Raw genomic sequence first — 12,660 nt, forward strand, 5'->3', positions numbered from 1 at the left:
CACTTTATGAAAACAGGTGGGACCTCTATATCTATATAAAGTCAGTGTATTGCTATAGATTCAGCTATCTCTATCTATGTATATAGTGGTTACGTTGAGACAATTATTATAAGAATATTTAGCAATTCTTTTGTGCTGTATCTGCAACACACCAGCATCTCATTGCCATATTATTAGTTGTTTCTCAGCCCCTAAGATGCGAAAATAATATATACAATATAATAAAACAAATACTCTATCGTTTTATTTTATGTGAACTTGTTTGATTAAGTACAAATTGTAAGAAAGAATAATAAACTTTTGAAACTTGTCGTTTTAAATATATCATACTATTTGCGTGACTAAAAAATCATGTTATTAAGAATAAAATAATGAGTTTAAAATTAATTTATTTTTAAATATAAAATAATATCAATATTCTTAGGTCGGACAAGTTTTATATATATATGACTGATAAAACGTTGGTGCATGCCCTTTCAGCTTCCATTTCAGTCTTGCCGCTTTTGCATGTCCCTAGTGTAAAGATTATATAGCTCATTTCTTTGTTTTGATCGAAGAGGTCAATCTTTAGTCTATGTGATCTTATGCAGTGAATATTAAATGTCGAAATTGTTCAACGGAGATTACTTATTCTAACGGCATTTTTATCTTTAGTTACTCTTATCAAGTTATCCATATATTACTGATTAGTATATTTTATTCCATATTTTATCTCGCATAAAATATTTACAAATTTCTGCATAATTTAAGCAAGTATTAATGCAGAATTTAAACGATGTACTATTTAGTTATGAAATGTTTATTTTCTCTTGCACAACTAACCAAACATTATACAACTTATAATTAGATGAAATTTTATGTTGGGATTATTTTTGGTAATAGGTAAACCAAACGACCGTTTAGGGATTAACCCTTTTTTGTTGCAGTTGTTTTTATTACCAAGGTATCTATGCTAATGGATTATAAGGGTTAGGTTTGCCGACAACTTACACGAGATTAAAATGTGTCTGGATTGCAATATAGGATTAAAATCATCAATTTAGTGCATAAGCATTTCTCGATAGATGTTCAGTTTATTATGTTACAAATAAGATATATACGTATAATCTAAAATATGTGTTTGATTTTAAATTTAATACGATTAAGTTTCAACTTCTAGGTTCTTAAAATGCAATTTACAATCTAGTCAGAAGGCCGCCTCACTGTTGCACCCCTTTTCTCTTTCTCTTTTTGGAAACCCCATTATGGCCCCTATAGTGGATTTTTGATCAAATGAACTTTAAACTAAACTAGAAAAAGTGGATTGAACACTTCTATAGGATTGTCTATATATAAAACTGAGTCTTGATATATTAATTATGTTCCAAACGAAAAATTGATGGGACAATGCATGTGGAATAAGTTAGACTTTATAGTATGGGCAAGCTTGTCGGCCTTGACCTTGTCTCTTCCTTTTGCTTTAGCCTTTCAATACTATTTCTATAGTGGATCAAGAGGCCAGAAATTGAAGTTTGTGTTCGAAATTATAGTTTTTTAAAGTACTTAATATTATTTACAAATTTATACATTCTGATGGATTTCTTTAAATAAATATAAGGTTTGAATCAAAATTGCAAGATTTGACCGAACTCGTAACTAGCATTGCTGGCTCCGCCTCCGTGGAGAATTTTGCTGAATCAGTAACCAGAGGTTCTAAAATCAAATCTTTAACTTGCTAACATTCAAGAATTATAAAGGAAGCAAATGTTTATCCATACGAACTAAAGGCAGAGGGATTTAACTATATCTCGGAATAATCTGTAATTATAACGTTCCTTTTTGAATTTTGAGTATTCTGAAATGGGTTTGAAGAGAAAACTCAAGATCAGGGGTAGATATGTCTTGTTGGATATTTTATCCAGGTATAGTAATTAAATACACATGTATTTTATTTCATGTTGTATTTATCATAATTAAAATAATACAGAGATTGATGTATAACTTATATATGAACAAACAAATCAAAGCACTGAATAAACCAATACTTTGATTATCTTCTAATACGTCAAATAAGATGTTGTATACGGTCAAAATCGAGTCTACCCTTCTTATGACTAATCGAGATTGGAACATGATGGTCCATGGTTCATCATTGTAAATATCGAGCCATGATGTGAAGATAGGTTGTCGACCTCGAGCCCCATAGACCAATAAAGATTAAGACCGATCAATATCGAGATCGGTCAAGATCGAGATCGAGCCCGGAGATCGATCAATATCGAGATCGGTCAAGATCGAGATCGAGCCCGGAGATCGATCAATATCGAGATCGGTCAAAATCGAGATCGAGCCAAGAGACCGATCAATATCGAGATCGGCCAAGATCGAGTTCGAGACCCAGAGACCGATCAAGATTAAGACCGGTCAAGATCTAGATCGAGCCAAAGAACAAAAAAGTCGTTATAGCCACATTTGGGGGGAAAATCTCGGCGAAAATCATGGCTTGAATCAAGGAAATGACAATTAATTAATCTATCATGGGATCCCCACTATGCATTTTTAATTATATCCAAAGTAGGATTCCTCCACTATATTAAGAGTGGTTATCATTTGCAGAAGAAAAACATTATTCAGATTCACAAAAATTGACACATCAAGCAAATACTATCCTTTTTTGGCTTTGATATTGATTCATATTGTTCTCTTATCAATCACTCCCCATTCAATTTAGATACATGTATTCATTCTTTTTACGGCTAATTTAAATATACGTTTGCTTATTTTTTCAATTTGTACCAAGCTATACCACGTATCCTTAGAACTACGTATAAATTCAACTCTATCCATTTTTCGGGTAAACAGTTTGGTGCTCACTGTGGGGCTAAGGATAATAGTGATTATTTGATACGAATCTATGTAAAATATACTATTTTACACTTGCTCTTGGAAGTGTCTTTGATTTCAGGTTTAAAATGACTAACTCTCAATTAATGGCCCTACCTATCGACAACGAAGCTGGCTTTCAAGATGAGAATAACAACCTGACGCTCGGGGATGAAAGGCCACTCGTCGACCCCATTGGAACTCGGGTCGTATATCCAATTGACATTAATTCACATGTGGCCATTGAGGCGAACCAACGTTCCGACCCCGAAAACAGCATTCACAGTGGAACTCGATCTGCAGTTCGAAATACCCAAAATGTTGGAGAAGACGAGATCAGCCTGCGTATAGTTTTTGAAATGTTGCAAGCTCAACAAGTAGCGATAGCTCAGTTGCAGAGCTAGGCCCGAGCCCGATCCACCCCCAGAAGTCACCCACAAAATGGGGCTAGCTGAAGTAAGGTCAAATAAATAAGAATCGGGGACTAATCCCGAAATTATTAAGATGCTCGAGAAACTAACAAAACGAATAGAGTCAAGAGAAAAGAGGATTGAAGCAAACGACAAAAAAATAGAAACTTATAACTTCAGGGTTGATCAGATCCCGGGGGCACCACCAATATTGAAGGGTCTGGATTCCAAAAAATTCGTACAAAAGCGTTCCCCCCCGAGCGTAGCTCCCAAACCGATCCCCAACAAGTTCCGCACGCCTGAAATTCCTAAATATAATGGAACGACCGACCCCAACGAACTTGTCACCTCTTACACATGTGCCATTAAAGGGAACTATCTAGAGGACGATGAGATCGAATCCGTATTATTAAAGAAGTTCGGGGAAACCCTGCCAAATGGAGCAATGATATGGTATCATAATTTACCACCTAACTCTATCGATTCTTTTGCCATGCTTGCAGATTCTTTTGTAAAAGCACACGCTGGAGCCATAAAGTTTGAGACCGGGAAGTCGGACCTTTTCAAGCTAAGGAAAAAAGGTAACGAGATGCTAAGAGAGTTCGTATCTCATTTCCAAATGGAATGAATGGATCTACCTCCAGTCACGGACGATTAGGCCGTTCAAGCCTTCACCCAAGGGCTAAACGAACGAAACTCTATGGCTTCACAACAGTTGATTGAGTACCCGGTTGTTACCTAGGACGATGTACATAATCGATATCAATCTAAGATTAGAGTCGAAGATGACCAGTTGGGGACCCCTTCTGGGTCCGTTATTAAAAGGGACATCGACCGAGAATCGAGGTCGAACAGGTACCGGTACCGGCCATATAATGGAGAACGTAGGGGCAGCGGACCAAGGCATAACTCCGTACGAGGGAAAATGAGAATTGATCGAGGCCAAGGACCTCGAGGGATAATGAGCAAGAATGGTTTTGATAGGCATACCGGACCTAAGGAAGCACCTCGATTGTCAGAGTATAACTTCAACATCGATGCATATGCCATCGTATCGGCTATCGGGCGCATTAAAGATACTAGATGGCCTCGACCTCTGCAGACCGATCCAGCCTAGAGAAATCCCAATCAAATGTGCAAATATCATGGCACCCATGGCCACAGAACAGAAGATTTCATACAGCTGAGAGAAGAGGTAGCCCAGTTATTCAATGAAGGACACCTTCGAGAGTTTCTAAGTGATCGGGCCAAGAATCACTTCAAAAACAGAGAACTCAATAGACAAAACGAACAAGAAGATCCGCAACACATTATTAACATGATCATCAAAGGGATCGACGTCCCCCAAGGGCCAGTATTTAAACGCACTAAGGTGTCGATTGTAAGAGAGAAGCGATCTCACGCTCAGGATTACATACCTAAATGAACCTTGTCCTTTAATGACGAAGACACAGAAGGAATCATACAGCCCCATAACGATGCACTGGTAATATCTATACTTATGAATAAAACTCAAGTTAAGCGTGTGTTAATTGATCCAGGTAGTTCGGCCAACATCATTCGATCGAGGGTCATGGAGCAACTCGATCTACAAGACCAGGTCGTGCCTGTAACCCTGGTACTGAACGGATTCAACATGGCATGTGAAACTACTAAGGGCGAGATAATTTTGCCAGTAAACATGGTCGGGACCAACCAAGAAATGAAGTTCCACATAACCGAGGGCGACATGAGATATAACGCCCTGTTCGGGAGGCTGTGGATCCACAACATGAGAGCAGTACCCTCGACCCTTCACCAGGTTCTAAAATTCCCAACACCAGAGGGAATAAAAATGGTCTACGGGGAGCAACCGGCCGCAAAAGAAATGTTCGCCGTCGATGAAGTGATTCCGATACCATCATTATCATCGACAGAAGGATCAGGTTCGAAGGAAAAATGGGACACCAAATAGCAATCACAAACGTCGGCCTCAAACCAACTAAGGAAGCAGAAGACTGACGAAGATGATGATTATGGGATCCCTCGGTCCTTCATGGTCCCCGATGATTCCGACTCTACCAAATCAACGGTCGAAGAACTGAAGCAAATTACGCTAATCGAATATTACGAAAGGTGTACCTGGGCACGGGGTTAAATCCCGAGCTCAGGAAAAAGCTTATTCAATTTCTTATAGCTAACATGAACTGTTTCGCTTGGTCCCATCTCGACATGACAGGGATCCCACCGGAAATAACCACTCATAGACTAAGCTTGGATCCAAAATTCAATCTGGTAAAGTAAAAAAGAAGGCCCCAGTCCGAGGTCAAACATGCATTCATCAAGGATGAGGTAACCAAACTTCTTAAAATAGGATCTATTCGAGAAGTAAAATACCCCGAATGGCTAGCAAACGTAGTGGTAGTCCCTAAGAAGGGAAACAAACTTAGAATGTGTATAGATTATAAAGACCTGAATAAAGCATGCCCTAAGGATTCTTTTCCTTTGCCTAATATCGATCGTATGATCGATTCCATGGCCGGCCATGAGACTCTCAGTTTTCTCGATGCCTACTCCGGGTACAACCAAATACAAATGAACCCGGAGGACTAGGAAAAAACCTCGTTTATCACTTAAAATGGTACCTACTGTTATAACGTAATGCCATTCGGTCTAAAAACTGTTGCTGCAACTTATCAACGCCTAGTAAACCGAATCTTTGAAAAATAAATAGGAAAATCAATGGAAGTTTATATTGACGACATGTTAGTTAAATCCCTACGAGCAGAGGACCATTTAAAGTATTTGCAGGAAACTTTCGATATACTGAGGGAGTACAATATGAAGCTTAACTCTCAAAAATGTACATTCGGAGTTGGCTCGGGCAAGTTTCTTGGTTTCATGGTGTCCAATCGGGGAATCAAGATCAACTCCGATAAAATCAAAGCTATCGAGGTTATCACGATAGTGGATAATGTAAAGGTCGTGCAGAGGTTAACGAGACGGATAGCCGCCCTAGGACGATTCATTTCGAGATCCTCGGATAGGAGCCACTGATCTTTCTCACCACTTAAGAAGAAGAGCAACTTTGCATGGACTTTGGAATGCCAGCACGCTTTGGAGGAACTCAAGCGGTATTTATCGAGCCCGCCGCTGCTTCATACCCCGAAAGTGGATGAACAACTTTACCTGTACTTAGCTGTCTCAGAGATAACGGTAAGTGGAGTCCTGGTTCGAGAAGAACGAGGAACGTAATTCCCTATTTATTATGTCAGTCGGACCTTAGGCGAGGCCAAAACTAGATATCCACACTTAGAAAAATTAGCGCCTACTTTAATAAGCGCCTCTAGGAAACTAAAATCATATTTTCAATGTCATCCAATATGTGTTGTAACAACTTACCCTCTTCGAAATATTTTGCACAAACCCGAGCTTTTGGGTCGATTGGCCAAATGGGCCATAGAAATCAGTGGGTACGATATTGAGTATCGACCCCGAACCGCCATTAAATCTCAAATCTTGGTGGACTTCGTGGCTGACTTTACATCGGCCTTCGTACCCGAGATTAAAAAAGAACTACTTATAAAATCGGGTACCTCTTCGGGAGTCTGGACCCTCTTTACAGACGGTGCCTCGAACGCGAAGGGGTCCGGACTAGGCATCATACTGAAATCACCCACATGTAATGTAGTTAGACAATCTATCAAAACTACAAAATTGACTAACAATGAGGCCGAGTATGAGGCCATAATTGCAGGTCTTGAACTAGCTAGAACCTTGGGAGCGGAGGTCGTAAAGGCTAAGTGTGATTCCCTCCTCGTGGTAAACCAAGTTAACGGGATTTTTGAAGGCCAAGAAGATTGAATGCAGAGGTACTTGGATAAACTACAAGTGACTCTACATCCAATTAAGGAATGGACCTTGCAACATGTACCCCGAGAATAGAACATCGAGGCCGACGCTTTTGCAAACTTAGGCTCATCGGTCAAAGATGACGAACTCAACTCGGGGATTATCGTACAACTCATGAGATCGGTAATCGAAGAAGGTCACGCCGAGATAAACTCCACAAGTTTAACTTGGGATTGGAGAAACAAATTCATAGAGTACTTCAAGAATGAGAAGCTTCCATCAGACCCAAAGGAATCGAAAGCCCTGCGTACAAAGGCAGCATGGTTCACCTTGTCCGAAGACAGGATGTTGTTTAGAAGGACGTTCGATGGACCATTGGCAATATGTTTGGGACCGGGAGATACCGATTACATCCTATGGGAAATTCACGAGGGCACTTGTGGAAATCATTCCGGTGCCTATTTGCTGGTCCAAAAAAATAATCAGAGCAGGTATTATTGGACCGATATGAGCAAGGATGCAAGGGAGTTCGTTCGAAAATACGACAAATGCCAAAGGCATGCGCCCATGATTCACCAACCCGGGGAACTACTCCACTCGGTCCTATCCCCATGGCCCTTCATGAAATGGGGAATGAACATCGTCAGCCCTCTCCCATCGGCCCTAGGTAAGGCTCAGTTTATTTTGTTTATGACTGATTATTTCTCTAAATGGGTTGAAGCACATGCTTTCGAGAAAATCAGAGAAAAGGAAGTCATAGACTTCATTTGGGACCAAATCATATGTCGATTCGGGATGCTATCCGAGATTGTATGTGATAATGGAAAATAATTCATCGGCAGCAAAATTACTAAATTTCTCGAGGATCACAAGATTAAAAGGATCCTATCAACACCTTATCATCCCAGCGGGAACGGGCAAGCCTAATCGACCAACAAAATCATCATCCAAAATCTTAAGAAGAGATTGACCGACGCCAAAGGAAAATGGAGAGAAATACTACCCGAGGTCCTATGGGCATATCGAACAACATTGAAATCCAGTACCAGAGCAACACCGTTCTCTTTGGTTTATAGAGCCGAAGCTCTGATCCCGGTCGAAGTCGGAGAGCCTAGCATCAGGTTTTGATATGCGACAGAGGAGTCGAATAACGAGATCATGAGTACGAGCCTAGAATTGTTGGACGAAAGATGAGAAGCCGTTCTCGTCCGATTAGCCGCCCAAAAACAACGGACTGAAAGGTACGACAATCGAAGAACCAGTCTTCGATATTTTAACATCGGGGACTTAGTTTTAAGAAAAGTCACCCTCAACACCCGAAAGACGAATGAAGTGAAATTGGGTCCAAACTGGGAAGGACTGTATCAAATTCTCGAAATCATCGGAAAAGGATCCTACAAGCTCGACATAATAAACGACAAACAACTACCGAACAATTGGAATGTATCACACCTAAAACGATACTATTGCTAAGGTACGACCCTCTTATGTCCATTTGTATTTCAATACTAACCCTTTCAGGTGTTTAACCAGAAAACAACGGAAGATTCTTCAACATGAAGCCTTTAGATCTGAAAGCATGCGTTGCACTCTTTTTCCCTTAGTCCGGTTTTTGTCCCAAATGGGTTTTCCGGTGAGGTTTTTAATGAGGCAACCATTGATCATACTAACTTAGAACAATTCAACAGTATCCGAGACCTCTTTACAATCAACCTCTAATACTGGGAGGCATTACCCTCGAATATCAAGTTCGATGCAAGGAAGTTACTTCATGGCAACAGGGTCTCGATAAGAAAAATTTGTAAGGGCCAAATGGTCAAACAAACCATGCCCGCATAGTTTGCTCGAGCCCTGGTACAAAACACGTACACATGTGTAATGAATTATGAAGAGAAATTTCTTCTTTACTGATATCTCATACCTCATAAAGGTTCTTCTACTTCATATTCTCGATCTATTATGCAAACAGGCTTAAGGGCCGACCATGACCGGAGTTCGAATGATTACCCCCACAAATCGGGGATTGCCGTCCGAAAAATCAACGAGATCGAATTATATAAACTCCGAGATCATAAGACTTTTTAGGCAACCCTTGATTTTATAGGCCACGGCCACCCCACTCGGGGACTGACACTTCGGGAAAGCTCGAAGTAAAATGGGAAAATAAGCCCAAGAGGCAAATCCCGAACTAAAAAGGCTACGGCCGAACCAACACGGGTCGGAGACGTCCGAACTCTGTAATAAAACAGGCCTTCGAATTCTTTCATAAACCAATTAAAAAATGCTTCCCCCGGCAAAATCATAAAAGGCTTCGACAATATCAAGCCTCAAAAACTCTAAAGAGTACAAAATTGTTTGAACTCTCGAACAATTCCTTATTTTATGCCAAGGCATTACAAATACAAATGATAAAAAAAAATTCAAGCCAAAAAGGGGACAAAGCCTTGAACAATCTTTTTACAAAAGCCTAAGGGCTATTTTTTACCTTGAGTTCGAGAAGACCATCCTCGCTCAAAAAACCTAAGGTTTACCCTACTTCGAGTTCGAGCAAGCACTCACTCGATCATAAAGTCTAAGGGCTATACTAATTCAGTTCCAATCGAATTGTCTAAACCTCGGACTCCTTTGTAAAATACAGAACAACAAAGGAAAAACCCAAGAACCAAAAGGGCAAGAAAAGCTTTATATTTATATTCGAAAGTTTTTACAAAAGGCCGAATCGGCCCCAGAAAAAAGAAAGAAACATAATGTCCTAAGTGGCCTAATCTACATCGGAGGTTGCACCCTCGGAATTTTCTCCGTCTTCAGATTCTCCCGAGCTCCCGGAGTCCTCCTCAGGGAAGGCCAGCCTTCGGGCCTTGGTTTTCTCCGCCTTGGCATTTTTAATTTTGGCCGCAACATCAAAACCTTGAGCACTGACCTCCTCGAGAGCTTCCCTCCGAGCATGCCATTTAGCATATTCGATCATGCTCCTGGCTTTGGCCTGATTGGCTTCAACGTCAATCCTGAATTGGGCCACCTTAGCATCAGCTTTTTTTATTAAACTCGGCTACCTCAGATCTAGCCACTTCGAGTTTGTCGGCCAAGCTTGCCTTATCAGAAGTGGCCAAGTCCAACTGATGCTAAAGCTCCTTTATCTTTTTGATCTGCACCGAGGCGTTTTCTCTTGCAGCCCAAAATTGGGTCTCAGCCGACTCCAATTGAGCTTGAACAACCTCCTTTTTCGAGGCAAGGATGTCCATATTCTTTTTGAATTCTTTCGCCTCTGCCAATAGCCCATCTACCTACAAATTGAGCCATCCGATCTGCTCGAGCCTTTGTCGAACCTGCAGAATCGGATCGTTAGTGGTTACCTCCAGTTTGTATTCGCTATCGTGAAGAATTCGGAATACCTGCTTAGACATTTCCACGTGCTCATCCCGAGCCGTTTCCAAATCTGCCCAAAGCTTCTTACTGAGAAGTTTATAGGAGTCACTCTTCTCAGTGAGGTTCTGAACTTCAGCTCGATGCTCCTCCCGAATTCGGAGGAAAGCCTCGTGATGCAACACCGAGGCCTACAAAAATGGGAAACGATGTTAGAATTACCTACAACTCTAAATATAAAAGAAACATCAGAGGTACCATTGAAATTACCCGATTCAGAGCATGTTGGGCCTCGTTGAAAAGGCAAGCGGGTCTTACCGCATTCATCACGATTTGGTCCTCTTCGGTCACCAAGGTCCGAAGGTAACTAGCAATCCCCACAGGGGGAGAGAAAACTCTGACATCCTCCGGGACACATAGCACTATCTTTCGCTTACGATCGGGATTGGCGCTCGGAGCCGGGAATCGATCCACCAATTTTTGGCTCGATGAAGACCCAATGGCACCCGGACATGGTGCTTTCTTCGGCATCGGCAACCCACCGAACCCGACAATATCCTCTGAGGTGGAAGACTCGAGCCCTTCCTGAAAGCCGTGAATATCGATGACTCCTGAATACCCTCGTAAGCTCGACCCTCCAGCATGTTGGCCTCACAGATCATGACAGTCGAAATCTGAGGGGATCCAGTAATGTCGAATATCCTGAGATCGTCCCTCGAGATATCTTCTACTGCTCGAGAAGTCTGTCCTCGGTCTCCCTTTCGACCACCTTATCTCGGGACAGAACAAAATCAGCTTTTCCCTGTCCGGGAATCACGGCCAGAACTCCTTTATTGACCTCTGCCGATTCGGAGGATTGCTGTATCATAACATTGGCCCGCACACATGCTAACTCCTCTTCTTCTTCTTCGGGCTCGTACCTTAATCAGCGAATCGAATCTAAAGGCATGCTATCGGAGCCCCCCTTGGGCTTGCGAGTTCTCTTCACTGGTTTTTGCTTCTCCGAGACCGGGGAACTCAGTGCATCTTTTCTCTTCTTCTCTTTAACCTGCTTCATGGCAGGGACCTCCTCATCACCAGATGGGGGCCTCATGACAACGTCCTTCCCAAGTCCTAAAAAAGAAAAAAAGAGGGTAAGTAAGTGAAGAAGATCGAACGACAAACAAACTAAGAAAGAGACTTACCATGACTACGGGCCTCCCATCAACCTTTTGATAGTTTCACCCAAGCGCGCTCGGAGTGCGGTCTCTGCAGCACAAGGCCTTCAACCTATTGTTTAAGGTCCGGAATTGGTTCCGACATTCGAGCTATAACTTTAACGGAAAAGAAAAAGTGGATCAAGAAAATGAAAGGAAGTCACAAATAAAAATATTCGAAGGGAAATAAGTACTCACAGTTCATATTCTATTTCTCAGGAAACGGCATGTCATCGGCAGGGATGAGGTCCGAGGTTTTGACTCGAACAAATCGGCCCATCCAACCTCGATCACGAGTCTCGTCTATACTCAAGAACGACGCTTTGGTGGCTCGGCGAGCAAGATTTATTAACCCTCCTCGATAGAGTCGGGGACTATAAAGGCGCATTAGGTGATCGAGGGTGAAAGAACACCCCTCGATTTTGCTTGAGAAAAATCGGAGGAGAATCACTATTCTCCAAAATGAAGGGTGGATCTGGCCTAGTGTCACGACATACCTTTTGCAAAAGGCGACGATGACAGGATCTAATGGGCCCAACGTGAAAGGATAAGTATAAATACTTAAGAACTCTTCCATGTGGGTAGTAATTAATTCCTCAGGCGATAGGACTACCGTGTGCTTGTTGCCCCAGTTGCATTCCTTTTTTACTTTATTGAGAATTTTTTCGGTGATTGAACACTGGTACCTCGAGATCGGCTCACATCAGCCCCGGTACCGAAGAAGGTTTTTCAACCTTAAAATTGATGACAATTGAGCACCCTATCGGAACGAACTCCCCAGGACGGGTCTCCGCCGCATCCTCGCTGCCGGTAGGTCGTGATGAAGAAGCGGCCTCTTTTTGCGGCACCATTTTGAACGTTTTCGCCATTGATGAATGAAGGAAAAGAGAATTGAGGTTGTATGCGATGAAAAGTATATAAAGCAGAGGGATTTTCTGAAGAAGATACAAAAGTAGAGAAGAGGCTTTTGAGTGAAAAGTTTGGATGAGGATGAGAGT

This window comes from Nicotiana tabacum, chromosome 13 (assembly GCF_000715075.1).
Source record: "Nicotiana tabacum cultivar K326 chromosome 13, ASM71507v2, whole genome shotgun sequence".
In the NCBI taxonomy this organism is placed as follows: Eukaryota; Viridiplantae; Streptophyta; class Magnoliopsida; order Solanales; family Solanaceae; genus Nicotiana; species Nicotiana tabacum.